Raw genomic sequence first — 23,795 nt, 5'->3', positions numbered from 1 at the left:
TGCTTGTAAAAGGCTGTATGAGTGGAGGCAGGAAAGCTCCTAAATAATTAGTGATTGACAGCTCAGGAAACAAAAGAGTTGCATAATGAGCCACATAATGAGCCTTGTAGGAATGTTCAACAGGAATGTAACTTTCTCTGTAGCAAACCATGATAAGGTTTACTTGGGAATTCATAACAAAAATGTTCAATAGAATGTAAATACACACACACACACACACACACACACACACACATTACATACAGTTTTACTTTTGTGCATTAAAAAGCTCAAAAGAACAACTGCATATCGGTACCTCTCCTCCTTCTCATACAGTTTACACCGAATGACAATATCTGTTTTCAATCTCACTTACATCATTTAAAAGCAGACATTCCAAGCATTATGTAGACATTTATCCTTTGTTTCTAAGTTTTCGTTAAGTTACAGTAAATTTTTCTGACGCGTTTCTGAAAGGACTTCACTGAGGGAGAGAGAACAAAGCACGCATCATGTTTATTTTCCTAATTTTGCGAAAAGGACAACATTCTGATTTTATTGGGAGTGGACAGAAAAAAACTAGACACTTTAACGTTTTAAATGATGTATAAATCATATCTGTATGTCCAAAATCAGCAGAGTAATCTAAGTCTCTTTGCGGAGTGACTGAAAAATAAAGAGTTTGCGGCGCCCGCTCCGCAGTTGACCCCAGAGTGTTAATATAACCTGTTAAATAATTTGTACCTTGTGGCATTTATTACACGGACCAGTAGTTCACCGAGAAGCTAGGCAAAATCGGGTTCAAAATCCAGGAAAATCGACTCCGACAATCTATGCGATTTTGCCTAGCTTCTCTGTGAACTACGGGTCCGTGTAATAAATGCCGCTCCATCTGAAAGCTGCTGATGGCGATTTACTTCTAATCACGGAACCAACTTTACTGATGAAACACGCATGAGAATCGCAGGCGATTTTTTGCACAGCCCTACTGTGACGTATCTCTTTGATCAATCCATGCAAACAATGTATATATTTATCTGACACTCTGAAAGTAAAGTATCGAAACTTTGCAGTTTAAAACACGCATTCTTTTACATACGATTCAGAATGTTTGGCTTATATTTGTATTGAATGAACCACTGGATGAGGAAAAAAATACAAACCTAAAGATGTTGTACTGCTTGTTTAGTAAAAATGTTACATTCGTACATTCACTTTTTCACTATTCCCTATCTATTAAATGACAATTGAGTCCCCTATATGGTAGAGAAGTGATGGTAAATGAGTGCGCAAATTCGGACACTGATGAAAATACCATGCGTCATAGAGCTGTCACAGAGATTTGTCACAAACCCTTACACCTGTGAGACTTTATTCACTGTACTGTGAAACGGTAAAGTCTACTTTCTTACTGTTTGTCACATTTATTGTATTAGTTAGTTGATAATAAGGAGAACAAAACAACTGCTTGTCCTATATATTTACTTTTGTTTATAAAAAATGTGTATTATATTTTAAACAAACAATATCGCAATTATAAAAAAACTAGAAAATAACAACAAGAACAACAAGAACTAAAAATAATTTGTATAAACGTAAATTTTTGGTCTTTCAGTGCATTGTGGGTAAAAAGTAGTGAACGAATATAGGGAACGAAGTTGTTCACTCAGGTTTCGGACACCACTACAAAATGGCCCTGTCCCAATATCCGCACTTCCGCCCCTCAATGCACGTTCTCGCTACGGGGTGCAAGACCGTAGGGTGTCCCAATTCTCTAATGGTGTTTTCCAGGGGTGATCATAAGCGCACTTAATGCACCCCTTTCGCAAGTGCGCATCAGACCGCACTTTGCTATCCTTGTAGTTTTGTGATGTTTCGAACAGCTAACCAATGAGGGAATCAAAACGGTTGATATAGTCGGACGCTGGGAAAACTCAGAAGGAAAACATTTAAAATGTTTACTTCACAAAGATTATTTTAATGAGGAATTTCATACTCCTAAAATAATATAGCTTAATGGCTCAGTAATATGTCATGAAACACATAAGTATTAGTGATAATATTAGCTAACATTTGACTTTATAATACATTCATTGTGAAATTATTTACAGCTCGAAAACTGCTTTGACTCTGAGCAGGAGTCAAACTGGCAATTGATCCGTCATGTGAGTCGAATGCTCCGAAAGCCCAGGCACACTCACCCTCCGCATCCATCTCTGCCATGCAGACGCATGTGTACTGGAGACAGAACTAGGAACGTAGAGTGAAGCACCAACATGATGGACCGATTGGGAGATTAGGGAATGATATTTACTCACTGCACCGTCTTCATACACTAGCTGGTCTCTGTTGCAACAGCAAATAACATAATCTATAGTCTTAACACATCACTCATTTATGTAGTATACAGGGTTGCCAACTTTCACGCATCTGGCGTGACAGTCACGCATTCAGCCTCAATCTCACGCTCTCACGCTCAAAAAGACATTCTTCTCTGCTGTATTTTTTTCACTCATGTGCATGGCCGTACCCACAATTAAGGTCCCCGAGGTCCAGACCTTGGTAATTTTTTGACATTCGTCTTATTTAACCCAAAGTTCAGCGCTCGTTTAGCTTCTTACGGTGCCGCAAGAGGTGCAACTCAAAGGAGGACAGCTGCGCGATTACTCAGAAAGTGGAAGTGCAAGAAAGATGTAAGTAATCAAACGCTGCCTATTTTACAGCTGTATGATGACTAGATTCACAGCCTTTATGGCGAAAAAATGAAATTTGGCAGGCTGCCATGGACACACCCTAAAACAAAAAGTTAAGATCTCCAAATTTAGCATCACAAAGGCTTTTAGATGTCACCTATGGTTTTAATCTAATGAAATCTGTAGGTGGAGTTCATTAAAGTATGAAGCCTGGAAATGGCAAAATTTGATGTTGATATGGTTAAATCTCTAAGAGCAGTGCTTGAAAGCGTAAAACATCATATTTCCTGCTCCCTCTAGGTGGCGCTATGACTATATCTGTATTTTGCTTTGTTGATGTGTTCAGGCCAGGACCCTTATCAAACATGTGAGGTCCGGGGCAGATAAGACATTATTTGCCTGAATTACAACAGCCCATGGCCGCGGGAAGTGGAGGTGCTGCGGGTGCTGCAGCACCCCCTGTTGGTGAGAGGGAGATTTTTTAAGTAAAATTTTTTGCACAATTTATAGATGGGTCGCTCGGCGTCGGCGACGTCATTAACTGGTTGCGCACGCAACTGAGATGCAGAAAGAAGAGACGTGCCTTGTGTTTTAGGCTAGTAGCTGTGTCTGTAAATCAAAATGCAAATGAGTTGTTGCGTGGATAATACACTGAAAAAAATGATTCATTGAATTTGGTTAATTTTTTTGGGGTAGGTGGTTGCAATCAATTTATTTAAGCTACATTTAAACAAAAGTTTTATATTTTACTTTGTTTTACTAATCTTTTTTGTTTAAATGTAGCTGAAATGGATTGATTCCAACCACTTACCTTGAGATAATTGATTGAATTCAATGATTCATTTTTTTCATTGTAGTATCAACAGAGCCAGTGCTGGGTGCCTGATGTTAACATACAGTAGATGCGACTATTACGTTACTAGCCCAACATTATAATTCATACATGTATCACAGTAACACTGCAAAAATAAAGAAAAACAGTTCCAACTAAAATCAAATTTTATTTATATACAAACAATAAAGAACGCTTCAATAATTAAGGTTGCAGTAGGGGATCAGCTCACCAATCGGGCTTTCTGCCTCCTGGATGCGCGCGCACCCTGTAATGTTTGTAACCCGGCAACCCGTCTATATATTACTTATTTTTTAAATGATTTTTGACACACGTAGGTTATTACGTGTATTTTGGATTTTAATTTCATGTGCCTACCCATCTCCGTGGCCTCATCCGAGCGCACTTCTCCGCCTTGCGTCTTTCGAAGACGCACTCACCAGGACCCAGAAAAGACTCACACACCTTTGGCTGATGCATGCCCACACAGAAATTCTGAACTCCCTGGGCAATCGTCCCCTCATTAAGAGACTTTGGACTTTATTATACAACCGTCGCAATTCCCGATGCGAGTGTCTTTTGCTAGAGTAAAGAGCGCGTTGATAATATGCGCATACAGTATTAACGGGATGACAACGCGGGTTTGTTATCACATTCATGGATGCGAAGCAGCACAAACACGCCTTTTTAATGAGAGAAATTAAAGGATTAAAATGTAAAAGATTATTATTGAGTCTCTTGGACATAAATGATGACCGATTATGAGACGTTAGAAGGCGCAAAGAGTTGCTTCATCTGTAGCTAAGTAAATAAATGCTTTGCTTTTAAACAAATGCATCTATTTTTAAACGTTTTTTTAAATGCTACCCCACGAATTTATTGTATATAATGACTCTGTACCTGTGGATATGGTGAAATGAGAACGTTTGTAAATTCTTTATCTCTTGTTTGTAACAAATAAAGGATTTTTAGAGTGCAAACCTTATATAAAGCCTAATATATTCTAAAAATGTAATTTTACACCATGTATTTCTTTATAAAACTATATAATATCAGAACTAAATCCATTATTATTTTTGTTCAATGTATGAATTATTTATAAAAAAGCCAGCAATAGTAATATTTAGTAAAAAAAAGGTCTATATAAAAATGTACTAGGTATGTAACTGTGAGAATATTTTTCCACTGTTAATCGACGTGTGATCCTAACTTAAAAACGAAAGTAAAATATGTTCGTCTGGACATTGAAAATTGTGAAGTTTATTTAATATTTTATGTTTTAATAATATTATATGTTGTATGTAAATATATGTATGTAATGTATGTCTGAAGTTGTAACGAAAGTAATTTCCCCTGGAATTGTTATAAGTATTTCTGCTTCTAATTAGCGCAAACTGTATATTCATCTGATAACTGATGATGTCTGTGTGTTTCAGACCCTGCTGTGTGCACTAAGTGTATATGACAATATAGTGTGAAAATCAATGTATTTATTTTTAAAATGTATTTTAAATGGGCCTATAGGCTCATAGGTTTTTTGTAAAAAAAAAATCACAGCACCCCCTGTTCAAAATGACTTCCACCGGCCCTGCAACAGCCTCCTGTTTCATGGCGAAACATCACAATTTTCAACAAAAAGTCAAGATCTTCGCAATTTATCATCGCAAAGGACTGAAGATCAGTCTGACCAAATATAAAGACGATCTGAATAAATTTCAATGTGCAGTAAATCACACCGTAAAACATGACATTCCCTGCTGCCTCTAGGTGGCGCTATGATTGTAGTTGAATATTGGCATGGAAATGTGTTCAGGCCAAGACCCTTATCAAACATGTAAAGCATGGGGCAGATTGGACAATGTATGCCTGAGTTAGAACAACATCCTGTTTCATGGAGAAGACGCTGAAATTTGTCAGACCACCACAGACACACCCTCCAATGAAAAGTCAAGATCTCTGCAATTTAACATCGCAAAGGCCTTTAGATGACACAGACCAAATATGATGATGATCTCTAGGAGGAGTTTGGTTAAGTATGAAGCCTGGAAATGCCAACATTTGCACAGAAATCACAGTGAAAATTCCTGTGGGGTTCAGGGCTTGGTTTTAAGGGACTTTTTTGTATGTCTTGAGGTGATAAATGACCCTACCAAATTTCATATCTGAACGTTTTTCGTAGCGGGAGAGCTGTTCTCTTGAATCCTGCAGGTGGTGCTATCGAGTCATTTCTACACGCCTTCTGACGCCTTTACCACATGTACATTTTCGTCACTTCTGACGTGTGTGCAAAGTTTCATGAGTTTTTGAGCATGTTTAGGCCCTCAAAAATGTCATTCATTTTGGAGAAGAAGAAAGAAACTGAGCAAAGTTTCAGCATACCAGCAGCCATATCACCCTGTAGCCTAAGACAGCTTGCCCACTGAAGCAAAGTAGGGTTGAGCCTGATTAGTATCTGGATCTGGACCTCTTGGGAAATCCAGGTGGCTGCTGGTAGTGGTGTTAGTGAGAGCAGCAGGGGGTGCTAACCCTGTGATCTGTGTGGGTCCTAACCCCCCAGTATAGTGATGGGGACACTATACTGTCAAAAAGCACTGTCCTTCGGATGAGATGTTAAATCGAGGTCCTGACTCTCTGTGGTCGTTAAAAATCCCAGGATGTCTTTCGGTGTCTAATTGGCGATATTACTCTGTCTCCTCTCTACTAATAAGCTGGTGTGTGGTGGGAGTTCTGGCACAATATGGCTGCCGTCACATCATGCAGGTGGATGCTGCACATTGGTGGTGGTTGAGGAGATTCCCCTTTTCATATGTTAAGCGCTTTGAGTGCAGCAGAAAAGCGCTATATAAATGTAATTAATAATTATTATTATGGTGAGGATTTGGGGGCAGATGAACCCAAGCACAGACAGGACAATACAGGACTTTTTTAACGAAAACAAGGAAAAAAACCACGATGGGGCAAAAAAAGACAGGATATACACAACACTAAACTGACACTAAACTAGACATAAAAACTAACAATGAACTACAAATGACAGACTAGACTAGGTATACACTGGACTAACTACTTACAGCAAGATGTACAACGGCAAGGACACAATATCTGTCCTTCCTCCCAGGTTAAAAGCTTGGGTGTCATCATCGATAGCACACTATCCTCTGAAGCACAAATAAATAATATCATGCGTATTGCATACTTCCATCTGCGTAATATTAACCATCTTCGCCGTTTTCTTTCAAATAATACTACTGCAGTTTTCATTTAGGCACTAGTCACTTCACGTATAGACTACTGCAATGCTCTTCTCACAGGTATTCCTTCCAAATTGCTGCATAAACTTCAGATGGTTCAGAATTCTGCAGCTTGTGTTCTCTCTAGAACACCTTACACTGCTCACATTTCTCCGGGTCTTCAGCAATTACACTGGCTTCCAGTAAAGTTTAGAGTAGATTTTAAAATCTTGCTACTCACTTTTAAGGCACTTTATAATCTTGCACCACAGTATCTTACACAACTTCTTCATGTTTACACTCCTTCACGTGCACTTAGATCTTCAATTTCTCTTGTGGTACCTCGAATTCGACTTAATACTATGGGTGCCAGATCTTTTAGTTATGCTGCCCCCCGCCTATGAAATTCCCTTGCCCTTAAAGTTCGCAATAGCGAGTGCTTATTGACTTTTAAAAAGCGTCTTAAGACATATCTTTTTATACAGGCTTTTTATGAATATTTTAATTAAGTTTTAAATGTAATTTACATGTATGCTGTTTCTTTGATATGTGTTTTGTCTTATGTAAGGTGACCTTGGGTGTTCTGAAAGGCGCCATGAAATGAAATGCATTATTATTATATAACAAACCAAAGTGCACAGAACAGCAAACACGAGGACTTTAAATAGGGATCAAATAATGAGGACAACAGGTAAAAACAATAATGAGAAACGAGGATCACAAGGGAGCGGGGTAAAAGAGACAAGACAAGGAAAACATGGGCTGGATAAAAAAATCTAAGGCCACATGTTCCCACACAAAACTTGGTACTGTCAGAACCCTGCCACAAAGACTAGATATAATACAAGACAAGATTCTGACAGGATCCTGAAAATTATTATCTGTGTATTAACCTCAGTTTACTAACACAGCCTATTGAATCAGATCATGAGTTGATGATAAAGTAGAACAGGGATGGGCAACTGTAGTCCTGGAGGGCCGGTGTCCTGCAGAGTTTAGCTCCAACTTGCCTTAGCACACTTGCCTAAACGTTTCTAGTACTAGTTTCTAGCTGACTGTAGTATACATCTTACTAAACTCGATTTTAAAGGTTTACGATCTATAAGTGATGCAATACAAAACACGATGAGCGGACTGCTGTCTAATAAGTGGAAATGAATCTGCTTGCAAACTTACCTTCGTGGCTCACGGGCTTCCTTCTGCACAGAAGCATTACAGCTATCGAGTTTTAATAAATGTACTTAAACCTAACTATTTTCACTTGTTAGTGCCTAACAAACAGAAGTATTATATTAATTAAACAGCCATTTTATCTCCAATAAATAAAACATTTACTTGTTTTTAACATTCACAAAATAATTTAATGGTGGTATGCAAAACATTCAATTGAATTCAAAATTGAATTCAATAAAAACATTGCTACTTGTGTTTTACATGCACAAAATAATTTAATGGTGGTATCCAAAACATTCAATTTAATTAAAGTATTATATTAGATACATTTTAAAACTTCAATGCATGTATGATAAGCCTATGATATGTAAATATTTAAAATACATCAATAACTGATATCATAGGTTAACACAGATAAAATCATAGTTAAGTCTTTCTTTATTAAGCACATTACTGAGTGTATTTGTGTTTGTGAGTTTATGACTGTTGTTGTCTGAGGTGGTGACTCGGATGGGGACGCCAGTCATCAGAATGGTTGATTTTCAAGTTCATCGTTCCACTCTGTACCTGACAGAGTTCCTTTAAGGACACAGACATGGTTGCTGCAAAAAATAAATAAATAAAGGACAAACGATCATTTCCCTACGTTATATAAGGCATGTTTACGTATAATAACGAGGCAAAAAAAAAAAACAGTTCCTTGCATCATAATTCATGACTGCAATGGCAGAACTAGCGGGGTCAAGATGTTTTTTCTTTAAGCCCCACGAAAATCACGTTAGATACCAAACATGATAACAAAACCAATGGATAGTGGCTAGCTAAGTCAAATGCAAGCAATATGTGTTTTAAATTCACTTCACAAATGTGAATAGCGTAAAGAAAAATCTAGCAGCCTCAGAAACGATACATTAGACTTTAGCACTACCATTGCTTCGAGATAAAACTGTATAAAAAACTGTATAAAAACTGTTATTATATAATTCATATAACTGAAACATAAATAACCAGTGTTTTGAGGAACTTTACCTCAGTGGACCTGTTGCTCGACAAGGATTTCGTTGCGATTCTCAATCTTGAAGAGAAATATGCAGCGAAGCTCTCCCGTGGATTACTGACACCTATTGGTTATTTACTGGTACTACTGCCTTAACAATAACACTCCCAATGGATAAGGTGAGGAGCCGTGTAATGACGTATAAATAATACATTTAGCAAAAAATTGTCTGATAGACTGGTTAATATACAACACATGACTTAATTTGGCATACAAACAACCAATTTGTAACCAAAGACTAGGCTATGTAAAATGTGAATTAACTTTTATTAGTAACTTTGGTAAGTTTCAGATTTCAATTCATAAATAACCTCGATGGGGGGGGCCCAAAAAATGCAGCCTGCCTAGTGTAGTCCATTTATTTAATCCGGCTCTGCGTGTGGTGGAAAATGCTTTTGGAATCCTAGCAAACCGACTCAGAGTGTTCCGCACAAACATCTGCCTTGATTCATCCTTGATTCAGCTCCATTTTTGAATTACTTTATTTTGTTTGTTTTTTTATTTTTGGTGGTTTTTTTGTTACTTTGTATATGGTTGCCTTGTATTTGAGACAATAAACTCTCAAAATGTTTTTGCATGAAACTACTGCCCCTGTGTATTTTTCAACCCTTTGGCCATGACTCTCACAGTTAGGTCCATAATTTTATTGGCTTATGACACTCACGTGGTCCAAGATCAGCGCGTGCGTGAGAATCGGAACGCCCAACGTGGGAATGACGTTGGCGGCTTGGCGCCACAATTGACTGCAGTCAAACTTCGAGCTGTCGGCAGTAATCAGCACCATCGGTTTCACGGTAAGTGTTAAATGTGTTTTTTCTAATGAACAGTCGATTGTGTCCACGCGTTCCCCGCGATACAAATAAACAGCCGTTGCCAATGTTGTCTGATGTGGACATAAAGTAAATAACCTGGAAACACAGAAGCCGCGTTCCCGTGGCGGCTGGGTTTTGGATAAACCGTCGCTTTCCTTTAGTGGGAAACACGTCAGTACTGCCCCGCGTGGTCTCGCTTTTCTCGCGTGTGTGATTAAACATTAAAATGTAATGTGTGTGATTAATCGGAAGGGAGAAGCAGCATATTCAGATCAACCTATGGCGGTCAGCGTTTTTAAACCTGTCACTGTCATTAACTGTTTGGATATATAAGCACGAACTTAGTTCGTCTGTAAATAAACACATGGTTACAAAGACATAAGCTGTGCATGCGCTGTGTGTGTGATAAAATATAGCCAAAATGTCAGTTCTTTAAGGTGTGTGTTTATCATCGATGTCTTGGTTATGAAACAGAACTGACAACAAAAGCAGAAAATATATAAAGACGTCTTCATTGAGCTATAAGATGCATGTAATGATAAGATGCATGTAATGATAATCACTTAATCAGACCGTAGAAATGGGTCTAAAGTTGCAACTTTTGCTGCCTTCACATGTGTTCGGAAGTTCAATAATCATGTAAACTGTTGGTTAACTTGTACGTTACTCAGTATTAAGTATAAGGAATTCTACTTAAACTGTTTCAAGTTTTCCTGCTTTAATGGAGCTATACACTTGCTAACATTCATTTTGTTTGCCTTTCAGGTTGCTGGCTGCAAAATGATTTGGCAGTGTAAGTTGTGCTCATCTTTTTTTACTGACAGATTGCAAATATTTAAAGGGACACTTCACCCATTTGCATTAAGCTTTGTATAGTTAGAACATGTTTTTGAATGGTCGTGCATCATTTTCTCAGTTGCCACTGAGACAGGAGAAATACAGATTTCAGTGTTGCACTTCCTTCTTTCAATGATGTAAAAATCATAATTTTGCATCATTGAAAGCAGGAAGTCCAATATCTTTGTTGAGGGGGTGAGACCATAGATATGTATAAAGGCTAGATGTCTCACCCGCGCTGCTGGCCAATTGAGTGGAACGTCCGCATTTTGGCAGGCATCTTACCACATGATGCTCACTCGTAGCATTGAGTTTTAACGGTATAGGTACTTTTAAATGACCATAACTTGCTTAATTTTTTACACATTTTCGAACAGTTTGGTTTGTTATAAACGCCAAAGATGTACCTATGACACTGCATGCTTATGCTAAAAAAATAGAAAAAAATCATGAAAAATGTTGAAGCATCCAGAATTATAGCCACGTTAATAACGTTTGTAAGAAACCAAACCGTTTGAAAATTGGTAGAAAATTGAGCAAGTTATGGTCATTTAAAAGTACCTGCACCATTAAACTTAATGCTCAGAGCGAGCGAACTGTCCGAGGCAAGATGGCCGCCAGGTGAGGACGTTAGAGACTCCGCTGCAAGACATCTAGCCTTTATACATATCTATGGGTGAGACTACAAACACTCCTTTTCTCAGTCAAATAGGCACCAAATTTGAAATGAATGTTACATTTCAACTACAAATATGACACACTTTTATTAAAGATTTATATTTCATCCTCTTCACTTATAAGAGAGGATGCAGACAACATTTGACCTGCGGCGACAGACCATAGTGAAGACATGCCCACCAGTGAAAAACCTCATGGAACTCTGGCCTGCACTCAAATAGAGTCTGAGGTAATGTGTAGTGGCACTTTTTCTTGTTATTCCTTTCCTGATAACCTATACCACATTCAGGGGCTGTTTTATGCTTTTTGGGAGGGTTAGTTTTACCAGATTCACATAATTAAAATAACTGTGTTGTCTTTGTTTAAAAATGTAGGTGTATTTAGAGTTCCAACCGATTACAATACAGAACCTGCCCAACATATTCTGCTCTGAGCTTGACCGACATCTTCTTTCTGAAAAGAGTCATCAGTCTAGAAAGACAACCAAAATTGGGAAGACATCAAATGCTTTGACTGAAATCCTAAGAATCTACGATTAACAGGTAAAGATATTGTTAAAGATTTTATGGTTGTAAAAAAAACTGAACACAAATAAAAACATTGAGTTTACATAACTTAAAAGTGCTTCTTTGTGTACTTATTTTTTTTAGTAATGTTAACTTAATGCCATGAGTCAATGTAACTGAAAATTATTGAGTAGACTTAATAAGAACTTTTAATTTAATTGTAAACAAAAGGTTTATGTAACAAGTAATCAAAATATTTAACCTCTAAGAGAAATTGTGTTTTAAGTTCATGAACTTAAAAAATTTGAGGCAACGAGTTGCCTTAATTTTTTTGAGTTCTGCTTACTAATTTGGGTTTACAGTGTGGGTGTGTACCATGGCAAGATCAGTATGTGTAATAGAAACTGAGAACACCTCACTGTCAGTGTTTTATTTAAAACATATTTAATTAATGCTTTCACATAACTTGTTATTAGCAACATGTTCTACAAAACATTGTACAAAACATTTTAATGTCAAACATCTTATACAAGTGAAACTTTAAAATTAACTGCATACATTTAAATTATTTAAACACACAAAACCAAATGTTGTGACAAATAAAATGAAACAAATAAAAAGTAAAACATTATGTTTCTTTCCAGAAAAAACTTCCTGTTGTTTTAGTATTAGATGCAAGTATCTGTATTGCTTACTTCAATAGTTTAACTATATAATAACTAGGGCTGCATGATAAATTGCATGTGATTGTCATGTACATATTGTCAGAAAAAAGCCAGTTCCTTTATTAGTAGTAGTAATTCGCCATCACCTGCTTTTAGATGGAGCAGCATCTACTACACAAAGCCGTAGTACACTGACAACCTGTTTCAACCTTTTGTTTAGTAAATGCTGCCCCATCTGAAAGCAGGTGATGGCAATTTACTACTAATTAAGGAACAGGCTTTACTGAAGAGATGTGCATGACTATCACATGCGATTTATTGTGCAGCCGTAATAATAACACAACATATCTGAAGTGCTCACAGTACTTTTGAACAACCCTCTAATGGCAATTTTAAGTTAAAGCTCTTGTAGCTGATTGCACCCTGTGTCACCTATTTGAGACATTAATGTGTAATTTGGTTGGGAAAAGGGGCATGGGGGTGGTGTAGATGCTGTAGATTGTGGGTTAGGGAAAAATGTTGGATTTGGAGAGTACAAACTTCCAGACATGGGAAACCCTGGATGAGTTTGCACATGTGAGGAAAGTTCACTTTCCTGAGCATCAAAAATCTGAGACATAATTGCACTTTTTAACATTAGAACAAGGGCTGGGTTTTTAATTTACCCAAGTTCCTCCCCAACTTGTTTTCCAAAGGTATACTATACTCCCCTTTGTCCTCTCTAGTAGAAATTTTGTCTGCAACCCAATTTTTTGAAATTCAATGTTGTCCATTTTCTGAGACCTGCACTTGGCACGGCGCGACTGATATGGAGATGCAGGTGGCTGAGAGGCAGGTTGGTCATTTTCATAAGATGTATCCTCCAAACCAGCTGAAGGATCGGTGTCCTTTTCTAAATCACTGTCCGCTATTCCTTGAGCACCGGTGTCATCTTAAATTTGTAAAATGCAAGATATAAGTCTAAAAACCGTATTCACACAAGATTCTTAATTTCTCCAACTGATACCCTTTGTTCTCTCTCCCTAGTAAATGTACTTACTTCCAGACTACTCTGAATAGGTCTTTGCATAACATAAGGCTTCAGGAACTGAAAATGATGTAAGATCCAGTTCTGCCTTGCTGCTGGCTGTTTAAAGCCACTACCGCTTGCTTTATCCTTGATCAGTTTTCCAAATTGAATCCTCAGTGTGGCCATTCGTGTTTGGACATCCTGTACTGTATAAACAATACCAGAAAACAAATAGCAATGTTACATTAATCTGTGTAACTTTAACTATGCTGTCTCTTTATTTAGGGTGACCAGACTTTTAAGCCTATGAGAGAATTTCAATGCAAATATTTGTTTGTTGCTTTTTACAATACACACTGTTGCAAAGCCGCTTCACAGAAAATGTATATATTTAGTATTTTATCACTGGTGGCTAGTGGAGGATCATCAATATGGCAAAAATATACGAAACAAAATCTCATACACACTTTTCTCTGACTCAAACACATATCTCATTCTAACACAGACACATCTCTCTCTCTCTCTCACACACACACACAGACACATTTCTCTCTCTCTCTCTCTCTCTCTCTCTCTCTCTCTCTCTGCGTGTTGCATGTTGGGAGTGCCGGTGAGGAGGACTGAGTGCGCGTCTCAGAGTGATTGTGCAAAACTGTTCACTTTTTCTTAGTTTTTCTTTTCTTTTTTCTTTTCCCCTCGTTTTTCGGTGTAAGTTAAATAAGGTCACGGTTGTGTGTGCCCGTGTAGGACGCCGGGATGGCGTCTCTTCCCGGGCGAACACCGCCTAATCTATCACTCCGAAATGGGTGCAGGTGTGTACCAGACCCTGGCATGACAATAGAAGAGTTGCTGGTAGCGGTGGGAGAGCAAGTAGGTTATGACAATATCGTTTCAGCTTCACGGATGAACAAAGCAGTAGTTGTTTTTCTGAATGCTGAATCGTTGATAAATCAGTTGACTGTGAGCGGTTTATGGGTTAAAGAACTTTTTGTCCTAGTTACACCATTATCCGCTCCATCAACAAAAATCACAATTTCGAACGTACCACCTTTTATCAGTAATGATGTCATTATAAAAGAGCTTCAAAGATTTGGAAAAATTGCAAGCCCGGTACGAATGATTCCTTTAGGCTGCAAAAACATCGCGCTTAAACATGTCACTTCTTTCCGCCGTCAAGTCTTTATGTTTTTGACCTCACCAGAGCGTACTCTGGAAGTTTCGTTCCGCGTCAATCAAGGAGACAATTCGTATATGATTTACGCAAGCACAGAAAATTTAAAGTGTTTTGAGTGTGGTGATATAGGGCACAAGTAAGTAAGTAAGTAAGTAAGTAAAATTTATTTCTATAGCACATTTCATAGATAAAAATCACAAAGTGCTTCACAAGAAAAGAAGAATACACAACAAATAATAAAAACAATTAAAACATCAAAAACAGCAAAAGTACGCATTAAACAACAGAGGTACACATTAAACCAGCCCAAACTACCCTACAGACTAGTAAAGGCCTCTTTAAAAAGAAGGGTTTTCAACTGAGTTTTAAAAGTTTCTACACAATTCAAACAGCAAATGGAAGGAGGCAAGGCATTCCACAACCTAGGTGCCACAGCTTGAAACGAACGGTCCCCTCTTGTTTTGAAATAAGTACGGGGGGCAACTAAATATCTCTGATCTGTTGATCTCAAACTACGTGAGGATATACCCGGTTGTAACAGGTCAGTGATATAAAGGGGGGCCTGTCCTTGTAGGGCTCTAAAAGTTAGAACCAAAATTTTAAAATGTACTCTAAATTGCACTGGCAGCCAATGGAGTGCAGCTAAAACAGGAGTGATATGAGCCCTTTTACTAGTATGGGTTAAAAGCCTAGCAGCGGAATTTTGGACTGTCTGAAGACGGCCCATGTTCTTCTTATTAAGGCAAATAAAAAGACTATTGCAATAGTCTAATCGAGAGGAAATAAATGCGTGAATTATCATCTCCAGCTCAGCCTTTGATACCAGAGCTCTTATCTTAGAAATGTTTCTTAATTGAAAGAAACAGTTTTTAATAAGTTACTTTGAATGTTTCTCCAGAGACATAGTAGCATCAAAAACAACACCTAAGCTTCTGAGACTCAGCTGTACTGATGAGCCCAGATCGCCAAGGTGCTGTTTTATCAAAGGGATGCTCTGCTCAGGGGCAATGATTAAGGTTTCAGTTTTAGCTGTATTTAACATTAAAAAATTATCATTTAGCCATTTCTTAATCGCACTCAAACAGTTAGTTAAAGATGACAGTTTTGAGAATTCATTCGGCTTAAAAGAACAATATAATTGAATGTCATCTGCATACAAGTGATGAGAGACATCCTTAAACTGACCGATTAAATGACCTAGAGGGAGCATATACAAAAGAAAAAGAATCGGTCCCAGGATGGAACCCTGAGGAACACCACTCGATAGGCCTGCAGTATCTGACATGGTCTGATTTATAAAAACACTAAAACTTCTACCGGTAAGGTATGATGTGAACCATTGTAAAGTCGATCCAGATATCCCTAATAGATCCTGAAGTTTATTAATCAAGTTTTTGTGGTCAATGGTGTCAAATGCTGATGTAAGATCCAGTAAAACTAACACTGTGTGCTTCCCAGAATCTGCTGACATCAAAATATCACTTGAAACTTTAACCAGAGCAGTTTCCGTAGAATGTTTTTTGCGAAAACCTGACTGATATTTATCAAAAATATCATTTATCTCTAGGAAAGTAGAAAGCTGCTCTGCTACCACTTTCTCTAAAATCTTAGCCATAAAGGGGAGATGAGATATAGGCCTGTAGTTAATAGGTAGCATAGGATCTAAATTGGGCTTTTTAAGCACAGGTTCAACAGTAGCATGTTTAAAAAAATTTGGAACCACACCGGTTTGAAGAGAATTGTTGATTATTTCCAAAACACAAGAGCCAATACTATCAAAAACTTGCTTAAACAGAATAGTCGGGAGAACATCACTGTGGCCATTGGAAGGCTTCAACTTATCTAAGACAGTGGTAAGTTCATCCAATGACACTAGTTTAAAGGAAAAACATGGATGGAAAAAAGACAAAGTATAATCCTTAATATGTACAGGAGGAGATGAAATGCTAGCTCTGATATTCTGATTTTTCTCAACAAAAAAGTTAAGAAAAACATTACTATCTAATAGGGAGAGAACCGCAGTTGGAGAGACAGAAGGCGAAACAATAGAATTAATGGTGTCAAACAAGAATTTGGGGTTTTTCTTATTAGATGATATTAACTGAGAGAAGTATTCCGTTCTAGCACTTTTCAGAAGGTCATTTAATGAAGTAATTAATTCCCTAAGATAAATCCTGTGAACTTCAAGTTTAGTTTTCTTCCATAATCGTTCTATTTTCCGACGTTTACTTCTTAAGCTCTGAATGGATGCATTTAACCACGGGCAGGGTTTTTTAAGAGAGAAAGTGTTTGATTTCATAGGAGATACTACATCTAAAATTGCTAAACATTGGCTGTTAAAAGACTCAACTAATACATCTACATCACTGCAACCGCTTAGCTGGCATGGATCAAACCGGATGGAAAACTTCTCAACAACATCCTGATTAATAACTCTCCTTTGAGGTCTAATTCTCAGAGGCGAAGGGTCCAGAGGAAAGTTCAGGTTAAATAAGACACAACAATGATCACTTACATGTACATCCTCCACACACACATTTACTATCTCAAGACCTAAAGTAAAAACAAGGTCCAAGGTATGACCCTTCACGTGCGTAGGCCCAGAGACATGTTGCGTAAAATTAAAAGAGTCAGTAATGGATAGGAAATCGGTAGCTGCAGTACATGACATATCATCAATATGAAGATTAAAATCACCAATAATTACAACTTTGTCTAACTTGATCATAGAGGTTAAAAAATCAGTAAAATCAGTAAGGAAGATACCTGCAGGACCAGGAGGGCGATAAATTAACACACAGTAAAATATATTAACAGAACCGACCTTAATCATCTGTGACTCAAACGAGGAGAAAGTCTCTGAGTGAATTACTCTGCATAGAAAACTATCACGATACACAACCGCAAGACCACCACCTCGACGGGCCGTTCGAGGTGTCCCAATTACAGAACAGCCAGCAGAGCACAGCTCGTTTAAATGAACAGCTTCCTTATCCTTTTGCCACGTTTCGGTAAGGAACATAAAATCCATCTTTTCTTGTATGAAGAGATCGCTTATTACATGCGCCTTATTAGAGATGGAACGAGCATTGAGCAGCGCTAAACGGAGCGATGATGGCGGGCCAGACTCCTTATTAGCAGGTTGTAGTGGACGCAGACACCTGTTACAGTCGCGTGACTGCCGCTTCCTAACCGTGACATCACCACCGCCGCACGATGACCAAAAGGGATCTCGAACAGTGGGCAGGACGGGCTGAAAGCGACCCTGCCACGGAGCGCCCTCAGCACATACATCCCGGGAAGAAACCGGCAGAAGACACCGCGACCGCCGCCCGAAAAGAACACCAGGGTCCCCCGTCCGCGAAGAGAGCCCCATCCTGCTCTGCACCGGCTCTGCAACCCCTTCTCCTTCGTCTCTTCTTGGGATTTCCATTTCCCCGAAGCAAAAATGGACAATCAAATAAGGTGGGTACACACACCAACGGGGGTGGAAAAGTTTGACTATAACTCCCCCAGCTGTTGCAAAGTTCTTCCATGTACACTCCAATGTTCATCAAAGTGACGCGATCGTATGACCGAACAGCGGTAACATAACCATTCAAAGGCCAGGTTACAGAGACCATAAAGGAGATGTACAAAAACAAATAAGAACGATACAAATGTGATGAAGCAGCGGCCATGCCAAACAAAGGCGCCATCTTGCTCCAAACGATGAATAATAATTCATCGGACTCACAAACGCTTTACGTGCCCACACAAAGACGAGCAGCAGCCGTCTACATCGCGTGGAAATGCACACATTGTGAGCCAACTTCAACAGGTTACAGAAAAGCAAACACTTCAGACACAGGAGAAGCCAGCCTCAGAAGAGGTGAGTGATGTTAATCTTAATGCTGAGAGTATTGAGCAGCCGGTTTCTGAGACTGTAATGTTAATGGATACAACTGATGTGACTGGTGTGAATGAGATGAGTAATGCTCAGATTACATTAGCTGTTGAAAGAATGAGTGAATTCAAAGAAGCAAAAGCAGGAGTTTCTGAGGAAAACACAACTGATGAGGTAGATGATACGTCCCAATGTTCTGATATTGTTTTGAGAAATGATGATCAGTGGTCTGATAATTCTGATATAGTAAGAGTGGCTGAAAAGGATATGTATACATTAGAGGAGATAAATTCTTTTTTAGACGAAACAAAAGGTAAAGCAGGTGTAGAGGTCAGTGATTTTTTTCCAGATATTGAAAAGTTTGTTGCCTCTGTTGTTTGGGCAAGGAAAACAAGTACCTTTGATGAGCTTTCACAGCAAAAGAGGTTTCGTTTAAAAAAACACATGACTGTTATTAGGCAAGGAAAACAAACAGGGAAAGAACGAATGACGAGGGGAAAGACAAAAGAAAAGCGTAATAATCACGATGACTGTTAAATTCTCTTATTTCTGTACTTTTTCTCTCTTTCTCTCCCTCTTTCTTATGGAAGTCCTACGGGTGGGATCACTAAACATTAATGGAATGAGGGATGGGAAAAAGAATAAGTTACTTTCAGAGATCATACAATTGAAAGAGATAGGGGTGTTTTTTTACAAGAGACCCACAGTGATCAAAGCAATGAGGCTGATTGGGGCCTATGGTGGGAAGGAGAGCATATTCTTAGTCATGGGTCCAATTTGAGTGCTGGTGTGGCAGTACTTTTTTCTCCTATTGTTAAAGTGAAAATCTTGTCAAAAAATGAAGTTGATCCTGGAAGATTGCTGACTGTGAGAGCAGAAATTAGTAATCTTATCTTTCTTTTTGTGAATATTTATGCTCCAAATACAGGTGCAGAGAGAATTCGAATGTTTAATAAATTAGAGGATTTTTAAGGCAACAACCTGAAGGTGATCTTATTATATTAGGGGGAGATTTTAATTGTACCTTGGATTTTATACAGGATAGAAATGGTGAAGAACCTCATGTACAGAGTGCTTTTTGTTTAGCTAATGTGATAAAAAATCTAAACCTATCTGATGTATGGAGAGAACACAATCCTCTTTCACGTCAATATACATGGGTGAAGATTAGTAGAGAATTTTTCTGCTGCTCGGTTGGATAGACTCTATACATCACGTAATATGAGAAGTAGAGTTATACATTCAAATATTTTTCCTATTTCAATGTCTGATCACAAAGTTGTTACCATGGAATGTACTCTATTAAAAAGAATACATAAAAGTCATTTCTGGCATTTTAATGCTAAATTATTAGAAGACAAGAATTTTCGAGATAATTTAAAAATTTTTTGGGAATCGTGGAAAATTGAGAAGGATGGCTATGAGAATTGCATTCAATGGTGGGAAATAGGGAAGGTACAAATAAGGAATTTTTGTCATCAATATTTATCACACTTAACACTTTGTATCAAAAAGTCACTGGAATGTCTTGAAAAAGAAATTATTGGTGTAGAGTAAAATATGATTGTAAATGACTCTGTATACCTTAAAAACCTGTGGACTGAAAAGACTAACTTGCTGAGTTCAATTTTAAATGAAAGAGTGAAAGGAGCCCTTGTGAGAAGTCGATTTGTAACTGTAAGAGATGTTTGGCGAATAGGTTAAATATTGTGTTAGATGAAATCATACATAAGGATCAGTCTTACTGCATAAAAGATAGATCTATTGTAGATAGAGATTTGTATGATTATGCTTTTGATAATAACATTGAAATGGGTTTTTTATCTTTAGATCAAGAGAAGGCCTTTGATAGGGTGGATCACACTTTTCTTTTTGATGCTTTAAAGGCCTTTGGTTTTGGTGATAAATTTATTTCAATGATAAGGTTATTGTACACTGAAGCAACATGTTTGATAAAAATTGCTGGTGGCCTAAGTACTCCTGTAAAAGTTGAGAGAGGAATTAGACAGGGTTGTCCCCTTTCGGGTCAATTGTATAGTATAATTATTGAACCTTTGTTATGTAAACTTAGGAGAGAACTAACAGGTTTACAAATTAATTTCTTGAACGCTCAGCAATCTGTTAAATTATCTCCATATGCAGATGATGTTACAGTTTTAATCAGAGGAGAAAATTATGTTGAGGTTGTAAAGAATGCTTTAGAGTGTTACGGAAAGGCATCATCAGCCAAAGTTAATTGGTCCAAAAGCGATGCTGTGTGGTGTGGCCAAATTGTTAACCATCCAATACTTCCTGGTGGTTTACAATGGGGAAGGGCCGGTTTTAAATATTTGGGAGTTTTTTTAGGGACAAATGAGTACAGAAAGCAAAACTGGGAGGGCCTGCTGGAGAAAGTACGTGCACGGTTGTCTCATTGGAAATGGTTGCTGCCCCAGCTGTCCTACAGGGGAAGGGTGCTAATATGTAATAATCTCATAGCCTCTTCACTCTGGCATAGAATGATGATCCTTGAACCTCCAGAAGACCTTGTAAGACAAATCCAGAGATGCCTGGTGGATTTTTTCTTGTCGGGCCAGCATTGGTTAAAGGCACTGGTACTGTATCTACACAGACAGGAAGGAGGACAAGGTCTAGTTGACATTATGTCCAGAGTAAGGACCTTCAGACTCCAAGTGGCTCAGAGACTTCTTTACGGAAATGATGTGAGCTGGGCTGGGATAGCGTGTACCTTATTGAGGAAAGCAGGCAACATGGGACTAGATCGACACCTGTTCCTGATGGAGGTTAACAAGTTAGATTTTGCAGGACTAACATCATTTTACAGATCACTCCTTAAAGCATGGACATTTTTCAAGTTTTCCAGAGAGTCAAATAATGTACAAAGTTTGTGGCAGAGAGAAGAACCGCTACTTTATAACTCTGCACTGAATCTGGATATTTTTAAAGATGCATCACTCAGGAGAAGTCTTTGGGCTGCAAAGATCACCAAAATGGGACACTTGATACCTGAAGGTGAATGGATATCAGCTGAAGTTTTTGCCGGAAAACTAGGAATGAGATTGATTCGTGTGGCAAAGAAAATCTTGACTCAGAAATCAGAAGTATTGCCACAAAGTTAAAGACTTTCCTTAGAAACTTTTAACGGAGAGATGGACACAATTGTTTTTTCCGGAATTGGAAATTACAGCTGATGCTGGAAGTTGGGAAGAAACTGAGGGTGGACTATTAACCTTTAAGACGCCCGAGTTGGGATCTTTCACCAATACAGGAAAAAAAATACTGTATACTTTGTGTGTCAAGATATTGCATCTTAATGCTCTCACAAATGTTAAGGAGTCTAAATGGCAAGAGGTGTTTGGACTAAGTGCTTCCCCGAGGGGCAGCTGGAGGACCTTGTACAAACCTCCCATTGAAAAAAGAACTGGAGATCTTCAGTGGAGGTTAGTGCATGGTATAATAGCTACTAACAGACACAGAGCACGTCTTGATCCGCCGGTGAGGGAGGGATGTCCTTTCTGTTATTTTTTAATTGTGCCAGACTACAACTGTTATTTCAAATAATAGATGAATGGTGTCAGAACCTGAGAGTAGTTTTTTCACCCATGTGTTTTGTTTATGGGCCTAAATACCAAAAAAGTAAAAAGGAGTCTCATGTATTGTTGAACTTTTTGTTCGGACAAGCAAAAATGGCCATTTGGCTGTCACGAAAAGAAAAATTGTCTGGGAATGAATCATCTGAAGTTGACTCGATCCTCAGGGGCTTAATAAGATCACGTTTAAAAATTGAATATACCTTTTATAAACTTATTTATGATTTTGAAACTTTTAAATATAAATAAGCTATAAATCAATGTATTTGTGATGTTGACTGTGATGGGAATTTGGAATTTTTTGTGTAGAGGATCATGTTTATTTATGTGGTAATGTGATGTGCTGAAATCTAAGAATTGTAACCTGTATGGTTTTTATTTATTGGTATTAAAAGTGTGTTTAAAAGTCAAAGTCTCTCTCTCTCTCTCTCTCTCTCTCTCTCACACACACACACACACACTCACACACACACACACACACACACACACACACACACACACACACACACACACACACAGACAGACAGACAGACACATTTCTCTCACACACACAGAGACATACACATCTCTCTCTCTCACACACACACACACACACACACACACACACACACACACACACACACACACACCTCTCTCTCAGACAGACAGACACATCTCTCTCTCACACACAGAGACATACACATCTCTCTCACGTCTCGCTACACACATATACTACAACTCACCTGATAACTGCAGCTCTTCTGCAATCCACTGTAAAATATCATCTCGGATGACCCTGTCATGGTACACACTACATGACACATCATAGAGCGCTCCCTGTTCTTGCCAAAGTTCAGCGAGTTTATCCTCTTTTTCCAGAGTCCAAATTCGCCATGGCGCTTTCGTCGTCTTTCTTCGTCGGTGGTTTTCCTCAGCTTGTGATTGGTCAACTTCAGGTGCACTCTAATGTTTTAATGGCATAAACATCTAATTTGTGCGAGGTTCTTCACGCGATTGCTAACGAATACCATACCATGAAAGCCACCGACTATATAACGTAGACTGCTATCACAGAGTCTAAGTTACAGATGCATGCGACCGGTGTCCCTGCGAGATACGTTAATAAGTGATTTGTTGCCACCACACCAGCGTGTGTCGACGCGGTCGCGTCCGAGACACACGGAGATAATCCCTTATATAGCCATGGTTAACTTAATCCTATTATTTAGCATGTTCCCAAATTTTTAACACCCAGTTAATTTGCTAGCAAACATTTAAGGCACTTGATAATGTAATAAAATGTTGGTGTATGTGTAGCTGTATATTATCTAACATGTATATTATAAAAATGTATTTATATTTAAGTAAGGAGAAAGATCATCACTATCTGCGTTGGTGATCTTGTTGCAAAACATGGATTGTAAGTATCCATTTATTTCATTGATCTTGTACAAACAAAATCTTGCATAATTTATTTAAAGGGGACATATTATGAAAATCTGACTTTTTCCATGTTTAAGTCCTATAATTGTGTCCCCAGTGCTTCTATCAACCTAGAAAATGTTAAAAAGATCAACCCAATAACTTAGTTTTGGTAAACCATTTTCTGCAAGCATGTGAAAAAATAGGTCATTGTAATTTGGCCCTTATTGTGATGTCAGAATAAGGTAATACCGCCCCCTTTATCTGCACTAT

The sequence above is a fragment of the Misgurnus anguillicaudatus genome, chromosome 7 (genome assembly GCF_027580225.2).
Source record: "Misgurnus anguillicaudatus chromosome 7, ASM2758022v2, whole genome shotgun sequence".
NCBI classification, from domain to species: Eukaryota; Metazoa; Chordata; class Actinopteri; order Cypriniformes; family Cobitidae; genus Misgurnus; species Misgurnus anguillicaudatus.
The sequence above is the reverse complement of the archived record's forward strand: the minus strand, read 5'-3'. Positions refer to the sequence as shown.